Genomic DNA, 13,063 nt, shown 5'->3' with positions numbered 1-13,063 from the left:
CTGCATTCATTCTGGCCCCCACATTAAACCTAGGGGGTCAGGGGGGGGGTCTACCCTGCCCCCTTATGGTCATTTCCCCCTTTGTTTTTGCCACCTCTTGTGTCTCGATCCTACCGAGACACATGATGGCGGCCGCTCCGGACTGTTTGGAATGTTGACAGACACCCGAGAGCCAATCAGCTTTCCGCACGTGTACTCGCGTAGCGCGCCCAGTGCGCGTACCGGTGCGCGTACCGGGGCGCTTATAGACATATATATTTTTTTGAACCTAAATTACTCAAAATCCTCTGAAGCACATATCTTGAGACATAGCAAAGGCACATCGGGCTACCAGTCCCTACAATTTTGCCAAGTTTCGTGGGAATCCATTCAGCCGTTCGGGCTAAAAGTGAGTCCAACCGCCCTATGGAAATTAACATGGGGAAAACATGTTTTGGGACCCCCCTTTTATCTCGGCCCCCGCTTGACGAATCCCCCCCCAACCTTTCAAGAAAGGATCGGAGCGCAGCGAGGCAAATTTGAGGAAAATTACAGGCAGATCCCTCAATCTGCGCCAAAGTTATTCCCAATAGAATGTTGCGGATTTCCTATGGAAAACAATCCTAACTATAATTACCTACTGGCGACCGCCAGTAGGTAATATATATATATATATATATATATATATATATATATATATATATATATATATATATATATATATATATGTATATATATATATATATATATTTATATATATAGAGAGAGAGAGAGAGATATAGATTTTAAACTACGTCCCCATTTAAAAGACCGCAACAAAAAGGGCACAAGAATAACGGCAACGGACTCTCTCAGCAGTAGGGATTTACCAGCTATTGAGACCCTTGAAGATCTGCGATTGGAACAAGAACAAGATGTTGGAAATTTGAACATCGCACAACAAGCTATCTTACAAGGAGTAGAGCAAGAAAGGGACAAAAGTATATTCAAACCTGTCTCTACGTTTGTGCCACAATCGCCATGGGACGCTGTGGACGTATTCACAGAGGCAATGAAGAATGACCTCTTGCAGTACAGGCGAGCGGAACATCGCACTTCAACAAAAAACATCACTGAACGCCAGCGATCGGCGTTGATGGACCTGATTAATGATAAAACTCTGGTGATCAAGCCCTCCGACAAAGGGTGGAATGTGGTCTTAATGAGCAGAGACCAATACAAAGAAGAAGCACTGAGGCAACTCGCAGATAAAAATTTCTATATGGAATGCACAACTGCAGCATACCAACAGAGTATCACACAATATGAGACACTAATACAGAAGTGGTACAGCCTCAAGATGCTGGGGAAAGATGAACATTTCTTCTTAAGAAACAACACCCCTATGATACCCACCTTCTACCACCTCCCTAAATTACATAAGAACATGAACCATCCCCCTGGCCGCCCAATCATCTCATCCATCGGCAGCTTAACAGAGAACATGTCACGCTTTGTAGACAATATCCTGTTTCCTTTGGTGGTGAAATTAAAATCTTACATACGGGACACCAAAGACTTTCTAATCAAGATCCAGGAGTTAACATGGAGCCCTGGATATCTGCTGATGGTGCTGGATATTACCAGCCTATACACATGTATAGAACATGGGCAAGGCCTAGAGGCCGTTAAATATTTTCTTGAGCAGCGCCAGATGGTATTTGATAGACACAATGAAATGATCGTTGAATTCATAGAGTTTTGTCTAACTCACAATATCTTTCTTTTTGAAGACCAGTTATTCATCCAAAGGTCTGGGACAGCGATGGGCACCTGCTTCGCCCCCAGCTATGCGAACCTGTTCGTTGGCTGGTGGGAGGAGCGGGTGCCCAGGAGCTGCACAGTGGGTCAAGACATAGGGGAGGTTATATGCTGGCATCGTTACATTGACGATTTGTTTATTGTCTGGAACGGTGGAATCAGAACAGCAGAGGAATTTATCAAAGTATTAAACACCAATGACCTCAACCTGCACTTCTCGGGTTCAATTAGTCCGGTGGCAGCGGATTATTTGGATCTTAGAGTGTTCGTTGAGGGGGACCATCTTTACACTACCCTCTATAGGAAAGAAACTGCTGGCAATTTGACACTCTTTGCCAGCAGCAGCCACCCCCTCAGCTAAAGAATAGCATTCCTTACGGAGAATTACTTAGGCTCCGAAGGAATTGCTCAAGGGACTCCGACTTTGAGGCGGCTGCCTCAGAGTGTCTAGCGCGCTTCTCCGTTAGGGGATATAGTAAGAAATTACTCAACAGCACACTAAAAAAGGTTAGAAGGGTACAAAGGACAACACTTTATGCCACAGATAACCAAGCTGTAGGCCGAGAGAAGAAAGCTGCCGTGAATGAAGGGAAGTTCAGGCTGATCACCCCTTATTCATCAGGTGCCAATGACCTAAGAACCATGCTAAATAAGAACTGGCATGTATTACAGACAAGTAGAAGAGGTCCGCTGCACTCTGAGTATATAAAGTCATCTGAAAGGTAATCTAATGTTCAACCATTCAGGGTGCTCAGGATGAACCCCATCTGTCCGGGTGGGGCAGAAAATCAATGTGGCTGAAAGGACCTTACGAGTGTAAGGTGAAAAACCTGAGCACTCCTATGTGCTGGATAAATGCAAATTAAACGAAATGTTCAGAAATTCAAAAGTTCAAAGTTTTATTCACTTTGTAGTATGGAGAGTCTAATTCATTCTTCCAAATCAAGAATCATTCCATAGATGAGGGTATCACAAAATCGTTAAACATTGCGTGCGGCGCACGTAAGGATCAGTGGTTTGCAGCCACCGAACCTTACGCGCGCCGCACGTAATTCTTAAGAACACATTGACCCCCTGACGAAGAGCGTCCCGCTCGAAATGCATCGGGGACTTTGACTTATGTGTTTCTCAATCAGGATATACTGAACTTTTGAAATCATGGACGCATCACGCTATGTTTAACGATTTTGTGATACCCTCATCTATGGAATGATTCTTGATTTGGAAGAATGAATTAGACTCTCCATACTACAAAGTGAATAAAACTTTGAACTTTTGAATTTCTGAACATTTCGTTTAATTTGCATTTATCCAGCACATAGGAGTGCTCAGGTTTTTCACCTTACACTCGTAAGGTCCTTTCAGCCACATATATTACAGACAGACAGCATACTAAAAGAGGATTTACCAGCTCATCCTCTAATAACGTTCAGCAGAGCCAGATCATTGGGTGACATGTTGGTCTCCAGTCACCTGGAGAAACCAACACCAAAAACAAACACCTTGAAGCATATGTCCGGGTTTTTTCCCTGTGGGCACTATAAGGCCTGTGCCGGGAGCAGAAGAGTGCTATCGTACACTATACCCGACACGGGAAACACAGTGCCCATCAGGAACTTCATAACCTGTAGTTCTCAGTTTGTAGTATACTGTTTGCTCTGCCCTTGTGGCCTTTGCTACATCGGCAGTACAATCAAGGAACTCAAACTGAGGATATTGGAACATCTTCGGGCAATCGAGAAGGTAGACACTGCCTATCCGGTTGCCCGACATTTCGCCGAAGTACATGGCAAAGATCGCAATAAACTCCAATTCTTTGGGTTGGATCTTGTCCCACCCAACGTCAGAGGAGGCGATCGGCTGAGAAGATTACGCAGGTTGGAATCAAGATATATTATAGATCTTTCCACCAAACACCCGAGAGGACTTAACAGTGGAGAGGAATTGTCATTCCATCTAGGCAAGTGACACTGAAACCTGTATATATTAACTTCGGGCCTATGCTGTCTGTCATGAATCATGGACTGTATAACTGCCACGCATGAATTCTGCATTTCTCTTCGCTTAGTTTGTCTTTCCCTTTTCTTTTTTTCTTCCTTTTCTTGCCCTGCATTTATACACCATCTTATGCAGTTATTGCAGGGTTAATAATATGTATATATGTATATATTGAGTATTTTGAAAAGGGAAAGCGACTATGCTTATGGATCACATCTAATATCTATGTAAATAAGAAAGAAAGAACAATATCAGATTGATCTACTTTTCTCACCAGAATAGACTGTAATTCACTGACAGATTAAATGTAAATAGTTTGTACAATATGCTATTATCATTTTGAGTAGTATTCTAAGTAGCACATTGATTGCCATTAAGCCTTATGAACTATGATAGTTTTGATAATTTTGATGATCTATATTTTTTGTCACAGTCTTTGATGAACTGCACTGTTATTTCTCAGTATATAAAACATGATTAGACACTCTGTACATAGAACAATAGCCAATCCACGGCTTTATTAAACGTCATGATTTAAAGACATTTTATAATCATAACACCCTCTTATGGATATAACACCATTCCAAGATGGCGCCCATAGTGGTGCAGTAGGGTTAAGTCCTATGTTGTTGTCAATGAATGCAAAGTAACTTTATTAACTTGCTGTTTGCATGTCACGAGTGACACACTGACGAAGGCTCACGCCGAAACGCGTCTTGTGCTTTTTCCCCGAAATAAATCACCATGAAAATTTCCAAGCTCCTTGAGTGCTGCCTCTTTTCTTACTAACTGAGGAAAGTTCGAGCGTCATATATATATATATATATATATATATATATATATATATACACTTCAAAGTTGCTCCTTCTGGAGAGCAGGGACCCAAGAAGGGTGGTGTACATGCCGGCAGAGTACCAATATCCCAAAACCACAATCCAATATCGTACGCTCTCAGCACAGAAGGCATGACGCCAGTCTCTAGTCCAAGTTTATTACACACGCATTTCGACTGTGAACAGTCTTGATCACATGATCAAGACTGTTTATAGTCGAAACGCGTTGTTTACCTTGCGGCAGGGAGGCGTTCCATGGGTGGAGTATGCGTGTTCCCTCACATGCACCCATTGATTTTGGCACATTCCGAGATTTACCATTAGTGGTAGACATTGGAATGCATCAAAATGATATACCTCCCTAGGTGAGGCGTGATGAGGAGAAATATCTTATGTTCTCCTTGTTTTTTCCTCTTTCTAGGTGTGCTGAATCTACATCACACATAAAAAGAGGAAAATGCCTCTCAGGCAGGATTATTTTTGTGCAGCACAAAAGCAAGCCTGCCTACAATGCAGGTACCCTTGTACCTTGACAGAGATCAGCTGTAGAGTGCCTTAGGACTCCTCCCTGAGCCCCACTCTCTTCAACATCTACAGGGCTCCCCTTGCAGCCATTTTCAGGAACCACAGACTCAACATCGTCTCCTACGCCAACGACACCCAGTTGATCCTCTCCATCACCATCCGTTGCCTAGAAAAACTTCCACAATGGGATGAAGGCTGTGGCCAGCTGGATGAAGGTTAGCTGTCTCAAGCTAAACTCAGAGGAGACCGAAGTCCTCATCCTGGGCTTCAACCCCTCCGCTTGGGATGAATCCTGGATCCCCCCACACCCACAGATCACGCATGAAATCTCGCCATCATCTCGGACTCCTCATTCACCCAGCCAGATCAACACCGTCATATCATCCTGCTTCCACACACTACGCCTGCTCTGAAAGATCTTCAAAGGGATCCCCATTGAGTCCAGAAATATGGTCACCCACGCACTCATGAGCAGCAGACTCATCACCCAGAAACTCCTCAAGAAACTGCAAAGCATCCAGAACGCCTCCACCAGACTCATCCTCAGTATCCCCCACCGTAGACACATCACCAGCCACCTGAGAGACCTCCACTAGTTCCCAGTCAACAAAAGAATCACATTCAAGCTCCTCACACATGCCTGAAAAGCCCTACACAGCCCAGGACCTGCATACCTTAACCACTGCCTCGCATTTCACACATCCTCCAGAGACTTCCGCTCCACCCAACTGGCTCTTGCCACCATCCCACATATCCGTAAGACCTCGGCCGGGGGAAGATCCTTCTCCTACCTTACCACAAAGACCTAGAATGTCCTGCCTCTCCACCTAAGGCAATCATAGTCACTGTCCCAATTCAGGAAGAACTTCAAGACCTTGCTCTTGGTGGACTGAACCACAGTGCCTGCAACAGATCAACAGTCCCCTCCCCCCCCAAGCGCCTTGGGACCCTTACGGGTGAGTAGTCGCGCTTTACAAGTTACTTGATTGATTGAAGCTTCCTTCCATCTCTACCTCCAATTGTCCAGTCCTCCTGTAAAACAGCAAACAAATGATGTCCCCTCTCTTTATGACGTCCTCTTTCTTCAACCGTCTCCAGTCTTTCTTCTATATCTACTGCCTGTTTCTTTCCTGTCCCTAGCCTCTCTTTTCTTTCTTTGCATTTTCCTTTCCTTCTTTAGGGTTTGTTTCCTGCATGCCATGATCAGGACTTCATCATTGGATGTGTGAGAGATGGAGTGTTAGTTAAGAGAGTGAGATTCCACCTCAAATAAGAATCACAATCCTTGTCAGGGTGCACCACAAAAAGTCACAAAATAAAATAATGCTTAACTCTCTGTTGCTTGACACAAAGCAGTCAGGCTTAACTCAGAGGCAATGTGTAAAGTATTTATTCAGTACTTACTCAGTTATCAGGTGAAATCAAATGAATCAACGGAAACTTCTGGCTAATCTTTAACCAATGATGTAAAAGTTCCCAGCAATTACTCTGCGCACTTTTGCAGCACCTCTTGTGGGTTTTACTGTAAATTAAACCACAGCACCCCTCTCTTCTTTAATCTAACATGGCAGAACCCTTCTTCCTCTGGTCAGAATACCCTGTGCCTACCTAGAGGAGCCACTATGGAAATAGACAAACCCTCCCTTTTGGTCATTCCAAACCAGTTCTGGGGCAGCTCCCCATTTCCACTTAATTTGGAATCAAGCTGACTAGGAAGACAAAGGCAAGCTGGTCTCGGTGTGAACTGCATCTGCAGGTGTCAAGGTAGGTACCATTTCAAGCTCAGGAAGAGGCTAGGCAAAGCCCCCAAGCCATCCTGCTCAAGGAGGTAAAACACCTCTCAACATCCAAGACTTTCTTTCCACTGTCTGGGAGCAATCCACATCTACCACAGGGGAGCCATTCACCAGTCAGGTGACTCTGGACACAGGCAGAAAAGCACATTTGGCTTAGGCGCGAAAATGACAACTTTTTTAAAAGTGTATTTTTCAAAATAGCAATCTAAAGTTCAACCCTACCATTAATTTGGATTTTAAATGACTGTTAAAATGAGTTCTTGAATTTTTGCCCTTGCCGCTCGAAAGGAGGTGAAAAGGCCCATGCAATGTCACCATGCATGGCCCTGAATGTCTTGATTAATCTAGAGTAATGCACGGCAGAGCAAATCACTGCCTTGAGTTACTCTGTGGCATGGATGCATTCCATCGGTGGAGGGTGTGTGTTCCCATGCATCCACCCATGGATTTTGGCCTATTCTCAGATTTGGTGCAGAGACAGAATAGCGAGTAAAAAATATTGAATTGCACAAAAATCGTGTAAAAAATATTGTGGGTCAGGAATATCGACAGACAAATTCTAGTGGACAAGAATATTGATTTTAGGTAAATTATATTGATGTGTTTAATATCTTTTGTAAAACTATAGTTGTTAAAATATCAATTTTTTATTAATGTATGTATTTTAGTATATATTTTATGTGTGTAATGAATTTCTTTGTATAATAATTGTTTGTATGTTTATTACATTTGTTAAAATTGTAGTAGTTATTAAAAAAAAATTGAATTTTGCGTTTTTAGTTCTGTAGCGGGTTGTAGGTTTATAGGAGAATAGAGTGGGAAGTAATTTAAGGGAACATGTAGGTAAATTCAATTTAGCGAGTCCTTAACTGCGATTTGTACTGAATCGCTATTAAGGACTCGCTAAATTGAATGTAGGTAGGAATCGCAAAAATATTTGCGATCCCTTAATATTCCTTAATTGCGAATTGCAAATTGAGATTCGTATCAAGAAATACCATCCTATTCATTCCTATGGGTCAAGAGGCCCATAGGTATTATTAGGATTTGCGCCCGCAATTTGCGAGTAACCGAGAGGCACTCGCAAATTCCGGGCGCAATTTCAAGGGTGCAAGGGTTCCAAAAGGACCCCCTGTTGCACCCCTGAAATGTGCATGTGTGCACATATGGTGCACAGACATGCCCTAAGGGCATGAATGTGGGCCACATGGCACTTTTAAATAAGCAAAAAAGTGTTTTTTTAAAGGAAATTACTAAATATCGCCAACTTGAAGTTGGTGATAATTAGCAATTCCTTAAGGCTAAAGTGCACTTTCTTTTGTGCAACTTACATTGCATTTAAGGAATCGCAATTTGCGATTCTTTAAATGCAATCGCAAAATAAGGAATCACAAATTTTGCAATTCCTTATTTTGCGAGTAGGTTTAATCTTACCTACATTTCTCAAAAACAAATTGCGATTGCAAAGGCTAAAATTCTGCTAATTTCTGCGATTGCGGTCGCTATTTGGCTTCCTACATCTGGCCCTTAATTATATATAATGTATTGATTATTTTTAGTAGTTATTATTTTTTTTAATTTGAATTTTGTGTTTTTCTTCCATAGCGGGTTGGGGCTTATAGGGGAATGGGAGTGGAATTAATTTAATTATATTACATTTATATAATAAGTGTTATTTATTAATATTTGTTTAATTGAGATGATATAGTGTTAAATGTGTAAATGTATTTATTATTAATTATTTAATAATTAGTTGTTAATTTTATTAAATTATTTGGCAATTAATTATGGTAATTGTGTAATTAATTTTAGGGGTGTGTTGTGGTGTTTATAGGTGAAAATGGTGGTAAGGGTGGGAAATAATGTATTTTTAATTGATGAATTATTAATTAGTTGTTAATTAATTTGAATTAATTATTAATTAATCATGGTAATTGTGTAATTAATTTTAGGTGTGCGTTGTGGTGTTTGTAGGTATAAATGGTGGGAAGGGTGGTAAGTAATTTATTGTTTATAGATGAGTTATTAATGAATTGTTAATTAATTTAAATTAGTTATTAATCATGGTAATTGTGTAATTATTTTTAGGTGTGTGTTGTGGATATTATAGTGTTAAAGAATGTGTACTCAATGAACGTTTTATTTTTTTAATTAATAATATTTTTTTAATTCTGTATTAATTATGTTAATTATGGAAATAAATGGAAACAAAAATGTGGATGTCTTTTTTTATCAGTATGGTGTTATAGGGTAGGAAATAAAATAGATACATTTATGTTTTAAATAATTTGTTTGTCTGTTACTATTTGCTCCTTTTAAATACTGTTTATAAATGTATTTCTTAATTTATTTTATATCATATTTGTACCTTTTTGTTATATGTAATTAATATTGTACTGTATATATATACCAGTTGCATTACAAATGGACACATTCATTTTTGTTAGGCACGGGGAGATTAAGTGATTTGCCCAGAATCACAGATTGTTGAGCGTCGTTACCAAGACTTGAACTCGGTTCCCCATCTTTGAGGTCGATCGCTCTAGCCATAAGGCTACATCCTCTCCCCTAATGTTTAATATATTTAATTGTATATTTAAAAAATATTGTTCATTTATTTTTAAGATTATTTTTTTCAATCGTTTAAATGTTATTAGTAATTTTTGTTTTGCTGCTATCTGGCACTTTCCCACCTGTTGCACTCACTGGAGTGGGAATAGTAATGGTACCCCTCCACTATCCAACACGTTCCCTACTGTTGCACTCACTTGAGTGCGAATAGTAATTTTTACTCCTTCGCTATACAGCACGTTCCCTACTTTTGCAATCACTGGAGTGGGAATAGTAAATTTTACCCCTCCGCTATCCAACACTTTCCTTACTGTTGCACTCTTTGGAGTGGGAATAGTAATTTTTACCCCTTAGCTATCCAACACTTTACCTACTGTTGTATTCACTGCAGTTAGAATAGCAAATGTAATTATTCCGCTGTCCAACATTTTCCCTATGGTTGTATTCATTCTATTGCAAAATGTAGGTTTTAATTTTTTTTAATAGTTTCATGTTTTAATCAATTATAGAATGTTTTTTTTAATTTTAAATTATTGATATATGTATATATTTTGTTTTTATATATTTTAAAAGTTTAAAAATTAAATAAAGATAAAGTTAATAAATTATTTTAAAGTACACATATGTATATGTATAAATTATTATGTCTGTGTGTTTATATTTTTTAATAAAGTTTATTTTTATATTTGATTAAAATGTTATTAAATGTAATACATTTTGTTAAAGATATTATCAATATTTTATATATTTAATATATTATTATTTTTTATTTATATTTTTTAATCAATATGTTGTACATCTATATTTTTAATTTCAATATTTTTTATTCAATATTTTTGTAGTTAGCTGTTTAAGTTTAGGGAGTTGATATGTTTGCATTCTATATTTAATTTTCGATATTTTTCACATCTATATTTTATACTTTGATTTTTTGTTAGGGAACCAATGTCTTTATTTCTCTTTGTTTTTTCCTCGTTCTATGTGTGCGGCAATCTGCAGCACACATAGAAATAGGAAAATGCCTCTTAGGAGTGTTTTTGTGCAGGGCGGTGTCCCTTACTGTACAAAAACATGCATTGCTCCAGGCAGCCAAAAGTGCACCAGCGCTAGGAAAGGACAGGAATACACCATAAAATGGTAAATATGAAAAATTCCTGCCCTTTCCCTTTCATGCAGCGCTTCAATGAGGCTTGCTGCATTACAATAAATGAATGATAAATATGCTCTTAAGTAAACATGTCCTGCTTTTTAAATACCATACCCTATTGGCATTTAGGGCCTAGCTTAGGTAACTTTAAACACTCAAATTAAAGGTTTAGGCCTGGCAAAAATGTATTTTGTCAGTTCGAAATGGCAGTTTAAAACTGCACACACAGGCACAAGGGCAGGCCTGGAGATAAAATTTACTAGGCTACTTCAGTAGGTGGCACAAGGAGCGTTGTTACCCACTTATAGTATGACATTTCCAGGCCAGGTACACATAGTACCATGCTGTAGGGACTTATAAGTAAATGAAATGTGCCAATTAGGTGTATGCCAGTTTGCCAAGTTTGAAATGAGACATATTCAAGACAGCACACTCAAGAAGGTGGCCAGGCATCCTAGCTTACCTCCTGTTACACACGTTTTCAGAGTTTATATGGAAGATTTCTGTTTTTCTCAGGAACATGAAAAAATCAGAAATGAGAAACTTACCATTAACAAAGGAACTTCACAAAAGTTAGCAGCAGATGGTCTGACTCAAGATACAAAGTAATAAAGCCTAGGCTGCAAAATAATATAAGGAACAATTGCTATCACAGTTGAAAGACCAGAGAAAACCCCTAATGGTGATAAATTAGTGTTATTTTGAAAGGAAATGAGACACCTTTCTTTCATCATCTTGGTTCCCCTTTTTAGTTTTCGCCTGCAAAGTGCTTGCGCTATGCTTGTGAAATCTTTAGTATTTAATATATCTTAAAAGGGAACTCTTATCAGTCCCATAGCCGAATTACTGTGTTCATTCGCTTTTAACTTTTCTTTTTGTTAACTTCCCCTGGCTGCATGCATTTACCATTCTTCTCTAAAGCTGTTCACACTATTTAAGCCCTATTCACTGTCAAGATAAGATCTCTTCCCAAGGAAAGACAGACAACGTCTAACAGTATGCTGGAATGCTTGCTTTATATTTGTTAGTGGTGTACAGCAGATGCTTTAGCCTTAGAACTTTTGTGGAATTTCCTATTCGTGCCTCAGTATACCTTTCTTTGCACTTTGTAGACATTATCAGATCGAGTTTTTTCAACTTAATCTATTTGGTCATTATGATCAAATTCTAAATGTTGTAACAAACATTTTTTTTAAATCTTTTATTTTTCCTTCACCAGATCGGCATTAGTATACAGTTAGTATGCAGTAATCAAGCATTTACATATAAACTTTCTGCAAATCCCCATTGTTACAGTAAATTCCGGTTGTAAGCATGCAACATCACACTATTTCTTGTCATTTGCACATTTGTTTTGCAGGTTTACATTTTCAACATTGACCTAGGATGTCTGATATACATTCCCAAATTGAATTACAAAAGATCAGTGGTACCGGTACATGTGGAGCTATTTAAACCAGAGCTACCCTCGGGTGTGTTTCCTCCAGCGTCTCTAAGCGCCCTCCCCTTGTATCTCTCCAGTCTCGTCTTGTTGTTCTTGCAGGTAGTAAACAAGTGGTTGCCAGAAATCTTTCGGTCTGGAGGCCTGAGGCAGTTCCTCCTCATACGTCCCCAATGTTTCTTTACAATATATCATATCTTTTATCCAATCCTTGAACATGGGCGGTCTTTTGCTACCCCACTTTATTGCTATACACCGTTTTGCCAGTAATAGCGCCACCGCTAGCATTTTCCTCCTCCTAGTCTGTTTGATCTTGAAAGTGCCTAGCAGGCATACCAATGGGGAATTTGGGATATGTTCCTTTAACATGTGTGTAAGTGCAGTCGTCACTTCTATCCAGTACCGAGTGAGGACCGGGCAGGCCCATGACATATGTAGGAAATCGGCTTGGGGCACATGGCACCTTTGACAGTTATCGTCTACTCTAAAGCTGTACTTATGCAGCTTGACCTGTGTGTAGTATGTTTGGTGTATAAATTTAAAATGTATAATGCGCAGATTGCAATTGGATGTGAGTAGGCTTATTTGTGCACAACTATAATTCCATTCATCTTGATATAGTCATGCCCATTTGCTCTTCACATCTTTGTAGCGATCTATTTGTTTCCCCGGTCTGTTCATGCTGGGATGCCGTATACAGTCTAGTAGCTAATTTCGAGCATGTTGGCGCTGTTACTAAGATTTGTAAGGGCTGTAGTGTTGGCGGTTCATCCGGGAACGTTTCATATAGGTCTTTGATCGCGGCTCTTAGTCTGTGATAGGCGAACATTTTTAATGGTGTTTGGCGGGCTTTTGAGGGATATAAACTTATTGTGTGGGAACACCGTACTCGTTCAGAGACCCATGTCTCCTAGTTCTCTATTCATCCGTTGCTCACACGTGACCAACAGTTTGGGATGGTTTGCCAGTGGGA

The sequence above is a fragment of the Lissotriton helveticus genome, chromosome 4_1 (genome assembly GCF_964261635.1).
Source record: "Lissotriton helveticus chromosome 4_1, aLisHel1.1, whole genome shotgun sequence".
Lineage (NCBI taxonomy): Eukaryota > Metazoa > Chordata > Amphibia > Caudata > Salamandridae > Lissotriton > Lissotriton helveticus.
This window is presented reverse-complemented; position numbering follows the sequence as displayed.